We start from the raw sequence: 12,228 nt of genomic DNA, 5'->3' as shown, positions 1-12,228 counted from the left end.
AGGAAAGAATATTCTTTTCTACAAGCTGCTGATAACATTGTGCTAAATGCCAGCCTTTTATATGTGGCAATCATTACAGTGTAAGTGCCTGTTCCCCTGCAGAGAGCAGTTTCAGAAAGAGGACCATGTGAAACTTAGCCATGTTCCAGGCAAAAACCATAAATATTCACAAGCTCCCTCCTAATGACTGGCTTGTGCACACACATACATGCACAGACAAAATGCATGGTTTCCCTTTCCAAACTTGAGCTCGCACTGAACATACTGTTTCATAACCTGCCAGCCCTTTTAAAAACCCTGAAATTCATAAGTCAAGCCCCTGAGGCGCACTCTGGGAGGAAGAGGGCAATAGGCTTGAACAGCAGTCTTAGAAGAAAGTAGAAAGGAAGTAGAGAACAAGGCAAAGTGGATCAAAGGGGACAGAGCCATGGAGCTGAAAGGCCACCACAGAGCACAAGAGATAAAAACGGACTCTGACCATTTAAACTCCATTTTCTAATTTTCTTAATTGCACCAGTACTGTTCTATTGTGTGTTTTTTGGAAACTCAGCTCCCCAATTCAGTCTTCCTCTTGCTCTTCTTCCTCTACCCCCTCCCCGATCCCCTGTGGCTGGGGCAGTTCACAGGGCAGGGTAGAGATGCCAACCACTGGAGCCAAATTCAATTCTGAATCCAAACATAAGCTGTGTTTGAGAATCAAGACTCTTTGAGGCTCACCCAACTCCAATTTTACCAATTCCCTCCAGGGAAATAGTTCCCTTTGAAGCATTTTTGGGATGCAGGTTTGGGTTTCTGGTGTGGTGCAATTTACGTATAGAATGAACAGCCTGCACCTAAGCCTCTTGTTGCCTGTGTGTGCTGTCTACAGCAGCCTATGGCCAAGTCAGCAGTGGAAGGCATGGCTGGAAAACATTTCTGCTCATGTGCATCAAAATTAAAATTTAAAAGGCAAATAAAGAATATTGAATTAGCCCAGATGTTGTAAAGTTAATATGCATGTTGATTTCCTCAGAAACAATTCTTGAGCGTTGCAACAAAAAGAGGGGCAGAGGAGGGGAAAGAAGACTTGAAATGAAACTCATTTTAAAATGGTAGTTTTTAAGCTGTTAATTATGTCGAGCAATATCTTTTGGAAAATTATCAAGGGCCAAAACTGGAAATGTTCATCCAAAGAAAAATAAACAAAAACATGGGATATTTTCTCTTAAAAGATAATAACTTCATAGGGTCTGGGATTGGATGGCATCTATAGGAAAATGGGAAAGGGATTGCCCCCTCAAGCAATTTAAAGAGAATCTATTAGGTCTGAATGGCCTCAAGCCCCATTGGAAAAAGACATAAGCTTAAGAGGAAAGCTAACTTGGGAGTTAGAGAGAGCTGAGAACTGTGCCCATGCTGAGATTAACAGCTGAGGAGCCCGTTACTGGGTGTCACTATTCAGTCATGGCTACATTTTCATTTAAGGCAAGGTAAATTAGAAGAGGACTCTGTAGCCTGGGTGGGAACTGAAGCCCTTTCTAATCCTAGCCCTCCTGGATCATCTTCCCTTCCCCATCAGGTCAAAGTGACTTGAGATAAAAGTTGACATCTTCATCACCCTAGCTATGGGACTGCTCCATCCTTATTGCAGACACTGTAAATGTCTGAGTTAATGTCAAGGTTCCCTGGATGCCCTGGGCCTCTCTTCTTGTTCAACCCTGGAACACATTTCCACGGGGCTTCATTGTGATGTCACACAGTCAGTACAGATTGAGGAAAAAGAGGCTGGCCTGCCTTGTCATTTCCTTCTTCAATTTCTGATAATAGATTTGGTAGTGGGCCCACTGAGTCACATCTCCTGGGTCTCTACAGTACTTTGTTTTCCACTCAAATATTTTTGCATTTTCCTGGGCAGCTTCATTTGAGGGTTTGATCACAAATAAATACAACTTGGTTGATCTACCATCGTGTTTCTGCACCCACCCCCTCCAATGCATAATGAGAAGTAAAAGTCTGTTCTATCACTCCACTTCTCTCTGTTTGCAGATTTAGCATCTGCTTGTCAAAGTGGAATCTCAATCAATGCAACAGCAGCAAATCTCGGAGCTCCCTTCCTCACAGGTTCCCCACTGAACGTCTTAGCAGATATGGCAGTGGGGGGCAGATCAGTCTCAGGGTTCTTCACAGCTTCTTGTCTCAAGCCAGAAGTTAAGAATTTCTTAACTACTAGAAAACCAAATAAACAGGGAAAAAAGACAACCTCACCATTAGTGAGGTCACCAGACAATGGCTGCCTCCAAAACTGGAGACAGACAGTTGAACAGACAATTTCAGTCTGACAGAGCAGAATCACAAGAGCTGAGCTCCACCCACACCCTGGGGCCCGGGTAGGGACACCTCAATGCCAGTCCATAAAATCCGTGTAGTTCAGTGTAGATAATACCCTTGAGGATGGAACTGGCCAGAAGGCTCTCAGACACAGCAGCCCTCACAGCGGGTCTGTAGCCTTAACGCCTGGGAGCCCTCCCATGGCCACATGGGAAACATGACAGTTTACCTCCTGCCTCTTCCACGGGACACAAAATATTGATTTGAGATGTAAGAGAACATTCTGCTCTCTTCTTAAGCCAGGCTGTGGAGAGACCATTATCTCCCCAAAGCCTAAGGTGCTCAGGTTTTGGCAGAGTCTACCTTCCCTTAGGAACAGGGAGAGTCTACCTTCCCCTAGGTACAGCTCCACCGACTTCAGCCTTCCTGGCTCACCTAAGAGCGGAGGAGAGACTAGGAGGTACAAGCAAAGTTCACTGGCCAGAGACACAGGCTCCCCCAACACAGACTTAACCAGGGGTCTGCAGAACACTTCCCCATGGCACTCGGGCCTGCTCACCACAGTGCCTCTTACCCAGCGCATAATGTCCTCCTCTCAAGCACAAATTACAAGGCAAAGAATAAACCTTCCAATGTAAAGAAATTGAAAAAGACAGCAGATCAGGAAAACTATTTAAATATGGTTAATATGCTAAGGAAATTGCAGAAACACACGGAGCAGATAGAAATGCTGTCTAACAAATGGAAATCTGTAAAGGAATCATGACAATCCTAGAAATGCATAAAAATGCACTAACAGAGATGGTGAATTACTTTGATGGCTCATCAGGAAACTATACATAGCTGAAGAAAAATACAACTTCCACAATCGGAAAACAGATAGAGGAATGCCATAGTAAGGATGATGATGGTGGTGGTGGTGATGATATTGACATTAATAATAATAATAAACAAAATATCTAAAACTATAAGACTACTATAAATGTGTAACATATATTAGTGTATATATGTATATGTGTATATCTGTGTGTGTATCTGTGCGTTTGTTTGTGTGTGTGTGTGTGTGTGTGTGAGAGAGAGAGAGAGAGAGAGAGAGAGAGAGAGAGAGAGAAAACTACAGTACATTTTTAAATTTTAACTTCCTCAGAATTAATGTCAAACAGCAAACTATAGAGCCAGGATAAACACCTACAGCATTATATCTGGGCCTACGTCGTATTCAATCTTCAGAAAATTAATGGAGAAGGAAAGATATTTTAAATTTCAGACAGGAAGTCCGCTTACATGCTGCTAATAAATTTTTTGAATGGCTTAAAATTCAGTGTTCAAACTTGGAGAGAATTGAGGGGTGATTCTGACAAGGGGTATGGTCTGCAGAGAGCCTTTTGAGGTGCATAAGAAGATTTCTCACAGTATCCTGCCCGCTGCCCCTTCTATCATATGAGGACGTAATGGTCCTTCCTTCAAAAACTTACAATATCAAGACATCACCCTAGAAGCAAAGAGTAGCCCTCATTAGGCATGTTTTACCTGCATCCTGATCATGCACCACCTACCATCAAGAACTCTCAGAAGCATAACCCCATTCAAAATCACCCCGTCTGTTGTGTTCTACTACTATAGCACAAGATGGCATCTACAGAGAGCAAAGACAGAAATGACCAACTCAGAAAGTGCATGAGCAAGAAAGGTAAAGTATTTAAAGCATTGATGGGAAAAAGATAAACCTAGAATTCTGCACCCAGAAGAATTCTTAAAATGCAAATAAGAGAGCAAACAAAATTTGGAAAAAGTTACTGCTAATAAGTCCAAATTTCTCTCTCTCTGTGTGTGTGTGTGTATAGATAGATAGAGAGATAGAGATATAGATAGGGAAATATATATATATATATATATATATATATATATATATATATATCCAGAAGCTATATTTGTATGTATATACATATGCATATACATTAGGAAGAAGAAAAAGACATTTAATAAATGAAGGTAGACTACAATTGGTCTAACAGTTTATTCAAAAATAAACAATGAGCCGGGTGGTGGTGGCACACACCTTTGATCCCAGCACTTGGGTGGCAGAGGCAGGCAGATTTCTGAGTTCAAGGCCAGCCTGGTCTACAGAGTGAGTTCCAGGACAGCCAGGGCTACACAGAAAAACCCTGTCTCAAAAAACCAAACCAAACCAAACCAAAACAAAACAAAACAAAACAAAACAAAACAAAAATGAATTCAGTTTTATATGTATTGTATCGATGAAACAAATGGCATTACCATGACATCAGTGGAAAGTTACAAATATTTTGGTACTCTAAAGTGCTTGAATCATTTGAGAAGCAGTAGAGTCATTAGAAAATAGATTTGGATTAGTGATGAATGTGGCTTGTCAATTCTTGAACAACTACCTTAGATATAAAAGAAAAGCATATAAAATTGATATTCTAAGACAGGAAAAGAACAGAATAAAATAAAAATGTTTAATTAAAAAATGGGAACAAAAGACATATACAGGCCTAAAGAGCAAGAGCACAAGTATAAAACAATATAAGTTATGGCTAATATTCAACCCAACTGTCTGTATAATCACTTAGAAACCATTAGGCTAAATACATCCACTAAAAGACTGAGATTAATAGAGCAGGTGAAAAGCTATAGCCTAGCTATATATTGTCTATAAGAAACAAACTTAGAATAAAAAGATACACAGAGTTTAAATGTAAAGGGATAAAGCTGAATTGTGCTGATACAAATAAGGAGTATCTACATCAGGAGTATAACGAGTCAACTTGTCAGAGGAAGAAAATAGGATGTGTTTCAGTAAGAAAGAAAGAAAGAAAGAGAGAGAGAGAGGGAGGGAGGGAGGGAGGGAGGGAGGGAGGGAGGGAGGGAGGGAGGAAGGAAGGAAGGAAGGAAGGAAGGAAGGAAGGAAGGAAGGAAGGAAGGAAGGAAGGAGAGAGAGGAAGGAAGGAAGGAAGGAAGGAAGGAAGAAAGAAAGAAAGAAAGAAAGAAAGAAAGAAAGAAAGAAAGAAAGAAAGAAAGAAAGAAAGAAAGAAAGAAAGAGAGAGAGAGGGATGGAAGGAGGGAGGGAGGGAGGGAGGGAGGGAGGGAGGGAGGAGGGAGGGAGGGAGGAAGGGAGGCAGGCAGGGAGGCAGGGAGGCAGGGAGGCAGGGAGGCAGGGAGGAAGAGAAAAGAGCACACTGAACAAGAGGAATTATCAGGGATACAGATGATTAATCATTCCAAAGGACGAGGGGGTCAATGCTCCAAGAAGATTCAATAATCTCCAAAGAAGATGTAAACAACTAAATATCTATGAAGTATAAGACAGGAAGAATGTGAGAAAAAACTTAAATAGAAATAGATGAAACCACTATTGTAACTGGAGACTTGGATGACTGTCTTTCAGAAGTGGACCGATCCTGCAGGAAGGAAATCAGTGCAGATGTAGTTGAGCTGAACAGCTCCATCTTTGCATTGGATGTCATTGACATCTGTAGACTACTTCAACCAAAGAACTCAGGTCTGGGGAGATGGCTCAGCAGATAAAGGCACTCACCACGCAAGCCTGACAAGTAGAGTTTGATCCGCAGAATCCCCAGAAGCTGCCTGTGATGACTGCATCTGTAATCCCTGCCTTCTTACAGCAAGATGGGAGGTGAAGACAGGAAAATTGCTCTGAAGCTCCTGAGCCCAGATTAGACACGAACAGTAGTACAAACACAAGAGAGATCCTACCTCCAAGGGGGAAAGGCTAGATTCCCTTCCTCCAAGTTTTCCTCTAACTTCTGCATGCTGTCAGGCCAACATGGAATATTCAAGGAAGACTATATTTAGGGGTATTAAATAAAATATATAATATCTTCCATGAGACCACACTAGAAATAAACTGGAAATCAATAACAAAACACAGCAGGAAAATTCCATAATACTTCTAAGTTAAACAATTCTAAATAGCATTTGGATGACAGAAAGAAACCTCAAGACATTTAAAAATATTTTAAAGAAAATATAACACAGAATGTTGTGGGACAGAGCAGAAGCAATGTAAACAGGAAATTACAGCATTGAATACATATAGTATAAAAGAAGAAAGATCTGCAACCAGCCTTCTAATGAAGCTTTAAAGGATGAGAACATTAAATCCAAAGTAGAAGAAAAATATGATTAAAAAAATAGAGAAGAAAGCAGTGTAACTTAAGACGGAAAATCAATACAGAACAACCAAACCAAAAACTATGTTAATGAAATTAACTACCCTCTACTCAGTCTAAGTAAGGATAGAATTGAGAAGACACAAATTGCTACTGTTCTAAATGAAAGAGAAGATAAGCCACAGGTCCCATTGATTGCTAAAGAGATTACAAACATGCATCGTGAACAGCTCCACGTCCACAAACTTCATAATTTAGGTTCCATGGATGACCTATGTGCAAGAAACAACCTGTAAGCATTCTTACAAGAGGAAAACATAGACACATGTCTATTAAAGAGACCAACGTGATACATAAGAGCCTTTCCAAGAAGAAAGCATCCGGCCCAAGTGCATAGTACAGTCGTCCACTGCAAATAAGAGAATCCCATAGGCAGAGTAAAGAAAATGGGTCTGTTTGAGCTCCTGGGTCAGATCCAAGATGGAAGTTCTATCTAATGATGATCTTCATGCTAATGCAGTCTGCAGGCTGTCCCAGAGTATCGCATGGGAGACCTAGCTCAGCTGGTTTTTACTGTAGATCCACTTTTGAGGTAATCCATTAATTCATTAATCCTTTAATGTGCTGATCACAGGAGTGGATTAAAACCACTCATGAGGCCAGAACACTCCTCATCTCCTAAAAAAAAATCACAGTTGGCCTCATCTTCTAATGTCTCCTTAAGGACATTAGACTTCAACATGTTTCAGAAGGGAGATCTCGGTCTACCCTGAAGGCTGTGTCCTTCTCACAAACATAATGAGACAGGACAGAGAGACAGAAAAGTTATAATGACATGAAAAAGGAAAGGAACCCCTTATCTGAGTCTGACTGAAGGCTTTATATGCCATGAATAACACATTTAACATTTGATGAAGGCTGCAGACATAGAGCGACTATCCAGGTTATGTATAGATAGTATATTTAATAGTATTTCTGAGTTAGGTATAAGACTTGAGTGGATATGACTCCGGGAGGGGCCTTATCCCTTTCCCTGGGCATAGCCTGAGAATTTTTGCCAAAAGTGTTGACTTTGTTTATAGTAAACACCACCATCGTAGATCCCTGTTAATAAGACTTTAGCAAGACCTACCTTAGTTCTGATAATCTTGGCAGGAACCCCTCAAGAAACAACCAATCAGCTCTTTTAGTCTTCTTAGAATTTTTTTGAACATTGTAATTTCAAATTCCATCAAAAATGTTCAGTTCATGTCTAGGCACTCACATACATCGTTCATATCTATCCAGGTATATGTTAGGGAATGTGTTGTTGTACACACGTGCATGCAGGTAGAGTAGACATCAACCCTGAGTGTCAGTTTTTGGATACCATTTCACCTTATATTTTGAAATAGTATCTTTCATCAGGACTTAGAACTCACATATTAGGCTAGTCTAGATGGCCAATTAGCCTTAGATATCTGCCTCTCTCTGCCTCCCCAGTTCTAGGATTACAAAAACATGGTACCATATTTAGCTTTTTCACAGGGGTTCTAAGTGGTCAAACTCAGGTCCCATGCTTGTGCAACTGACCAATCACCTCAGCCTCAAATTTTTTAAGTCTTTCTGATGTTTCCATTTCCCCTGTGGTATAGCAATAAAATGGCCCAAAGTAGCCATGCAGAAACCTGAATGATTTGTTGCTTACAGATGTCTTCCGTGACTCTTTATCCTTAAATTTCATGCTCTGTAAAGCCCTCAGGCATAGACACAATGAAGCCAAATTGTTGCTAAACAACAAGGATGATGTTTTCTTCCATCTCCAGCAAGATGATTCTCATTTCCATTTTATTGTCCATTTTTCCATCAACATTCTGGTCTTAATGAATAAGGCAATCTTTAAGAGGGTTTTTCTTTAAATTCTTTCTTAAATTTATTTCTCATACAACATACTCTGATCATGGTTTCCCTCTCCACCACTTGCTCCTCCCAGATCCTCCACACTTTTTTAACCTAGCCAATGCCGTGCCCTGTCTTCCTGTCTCTGTTTATAGAAAACAAACAAATCCAAATGAAAAAAAGAAATAAGAAAGAAACACACACATAGTCACAATACAGTCACAAAAACAAAAACCCACAAAGACACAAATTTGAAAACCATAAAATACAAGCAAAAAAAAAGACCAGTAAGACAAAAATATGCCCATATATAGCAGTATGAGACAAAAAGTCTACAATATACCATTGAGTTCATTTTGTGTTGGCCATCAACTGCTAGGAATGGAGCCTATCTTTGTCATTAATATACCTAATAAGAGACACCATTGAAGAAAACCAAGTTTTCCTTTGAAGGTGGATGTCAGCTGGAGACAGCCTCTTAGTCAGGAGTGGGATCCCTAGGAAATTTTAAACCTCTGCTTTGTCTTCTTTCAAGTCCTCACTAGAGTCATATCAATTTGCTTTAGATATGACACAGCCCATCGCCATCATCCTGCTCTAAGGCACTTCCATATTTCCATATGCTGTCTTAACTACAGCCCTCACTCATATTCCTGGTCTGCCTTTCTGTCCTTTGTCTGTTGCTCACCACACAATACCACAAACTTTGTAGATTATTTGTTTTTAAAGGGAGGTGAATTTTAACTAATAATTCCATTTCAAGAAAATAGAAGCTGAATCTGGTGACATTTTTGCTGGCAAGATTCCCAGGGCTATATGGCTTCATGAGTTAAAAACAGGAGCTATGAGAGACACCAAGTTAAATGGGCGTTCATGGCTGACTAACTCTGGAGATAACCCATTTGTGCACCTTGGCAATCACTTCCTGGACACACAGATATGATAACTACCATGACTAAGTGCGGTTTATGGAACAATGGTTCAAGATTTTACAATCAATTCATGCAATTTATCATTTTGCTAGAATAAAAGAGAAAGCCCACATAGTATCTAGTTACATAAAAATCATTTGGCATAAATCAAACAACATTGATAATAAGAAAAATAAGGAAAAGAAACATCGATCAGTTGGACTTGAAAGAAACTTCCTTAACTTGATAAATACATCTACAAAGCTCCACTCACAATCAAAACTATAAATAACCCCGAAATGCTAAAATCTTCTCACTAACATTAGGAATAAGTTATGATTGTCTGCAGTCACCTTTGCCTTTTGGCGTTGTACTGAATTCCTTGACTATTATATTAATAAAATAAAAGTAGATAAGATATATGTAGCTTAGGTAAAATAAAATACGACTGAATATGTTCAAAAGCCACACAATTATTCATTCAGAAAATCCTGAATGAATGAATGAATGAATGAATGAATGAAATTAATGAAAACCTTAGAAAATAAATCCAAGAAGTAATAGGTGATAGAAACAAAATTGTAGTGTATAAAACTTAATCACACCATCAAAAGGGAAATGGATTTGAAATTTAAAACAATTATCATTCACATTATTATCCTTGAAAATGAAATATTTATATATCTAAAGAAATATGTACTAGATCTACTCTAGAAAAACCACAAAACTCTGATAAAGGAAAGCAAGAAAATAACAAAATGTAAAGGCATTCTATGTTGATATATAGACCATTCAAAATTGATATTATTTCATTCCTCAGCTTGACTTATAAATTAATTGCAGTTACAATAAAAATTATATAAGTTTATGTCATGAACATTGTAAAAGCAGTTTGAAGGTTTATAAAGAAAGGGGGGGTGAGAATAGTCATTTCAATATTGAAGAAAAACAAAAGGAGAGGTTACTCCTTGACCTCAACCAAGACAATGTGCAGTTCAAGAACAGACTGATATTTTAATGGGTCAAAACAGGGCCATATAGTTCAGTGATCTTGGACAATGAAACAAAGGCAAGAAAGAACAAAGCCCTATAGGACCATAAGAAGGAAAGTTTAGATAGATTTTGTGTCCTTTGCAAAAATTAAACAAAAATGGAGCCTAAATCTCCATGAAAATAAATAAGAATTGAACAACCCCTAGAAGATGCAATATGATGCTTCCTACATGGCCTTCTAGAGACCACAAACCCATGGTGGTTAATACATGTCATTGGACTAAACTTGAATGCAAATTATGTGATCTGTGTGATGAGAATAAAGTAGGGTCACGTGCCCCAAATATCCAACTTCCAATTAGGATGTTGCATGTGTGGGTGACAACAACAAGATGGCAACTCTATATTTTCAACTTAATTTTGCTGTGAAACTAAAACCACTGTAAGAAATAAACAACATTATGAACTAACCAGTACCCCGGAGCTCTTGACTCTAGCTGCATATGTATCAAAAGATGGCCTAGTCGGCCATCACTGGAAAGAGAGGCCCATTGGACTTGCAAACTTTATATGCCCCAGTACAGGGGAACGCCAGGGCCAAAAAGGAGGAGTGGGGGGGGGTGGGTATGGGGGACTTTTTGGATAGCATTGGAAATGTAAATGAGGAAAATACCTAATAAAAAATTAAAAAAAAAAGAAATACAATGTGTTAGCCTTGATATTTTTATGTTTTATTTGGTGAGGGGGGCAGTTATCAATGCACATGAGTGTGAATGCTCCACTGGCTATACATGCCACTGCCTGTGTATGGAAGTCAGAGGACAGCTTTCAGACCTAGTTCTCTCCTTCCAGAAGGTTTGGGAAAGCAGACACAGGTTGGCAGATCTGTGTACCAAACACTTTTACATGATGACCCATCTCACTGGCTTCAGCCTGTTAATTTTTAGAAATTCCCTGGGCTTGAGTTATGGCTTCAATAACGCTAGTTAAGTTGCTCTAGGTTAGTGAATGTATTGAGGCCTTGTAAACTGCTGCCATAGTAGTATTTACATCCTTGGCTTGCCAAGAGACCGGAGCAAAGCATGGGGTGTGGGAACACTTCCTAAAGTGCGCTGCACTCATTCCTCAGGCTTCTGACAGAGGCAGCTGAGCAATTCCTCATTAGTTTCCACTGAGCCAGCATTGGTGGCTGCACATGTGGACACACCTCATCCTTTTACGATCCTAGAGAAATTAGCATGGGCGCTTAGAAAGTCCCAAACAAAAACTGGTGAAACTTTATTAGATGCCAAGAAGGCAGCTGGCACTATAAACTCTGCAAGAGCTTTGCTGGCACACCTTCTTCCACATGCTGCCAAATGGTTACGAAAGGGACCTGACATTTCATTGGGGAAACAAAGGAAGGCCATCTCCTAACCTGCCTTTGCCCCTAGTCAAGGGGACAGCTTTGGCAATCTACTCATTCAGAACCCCACCACTTTACAGGAAAGGACCCATGGCACACATATTATGGGGAGTGTGAGGTATGGCCCAGATCCTTCAGGATAAAGCATCCAGGTAACAGAAGCATTATTTTGGTTTGACACATACTGCTAATTGTCACTACCCTCTATTTCTTTAAGTATCTAGACAGAAATAAATTCTTCAATGCTTTCCTCGTGTGCTGTGTTATGTTATGTTGTGTTGTGTTGCGCTTTATTGTGTTCTGTTGTGTTGTATTGTTCATATGTTTATTTTATCTTGGCCTGGCTACCTTGTAGGTTGTTCACTAAGCAACTTTAATGAGAGTATTTCCATTTTGAAAATATGAACACGTGTTCCAAAAATAATGTGGGTTTTGCCAGAGAAAACAAATAAAAATGACTTCCTTTTCCCATGGTTTGGATACAGCTTGTCCCCTAAACTTTATCTTTTGCTGGTAGCTTGCTCGCCCATGTGGATGGAATGATTGAGTTCTGAGATCATTAAAGGGTAAAATCTCGCAG

The sequence above is a fragment of the Mus caroli genome, unplaced genomic scaffold (assembly GCF_978045245.1).
Source record: "Mus caroli unplaced genomic scaffold, Mus_caroli_1 scaffold_6, whole genome shotgun sequence".
In the NCBI taxonomy this organism is placed as follows: Eukaryota; Metazoa; Chordata; class Mammalia; order Rodentia; family Muridae; genus Mus; species Mus caroli.
Note: the sequence above shows the minus strand (reverse complement) of the source record.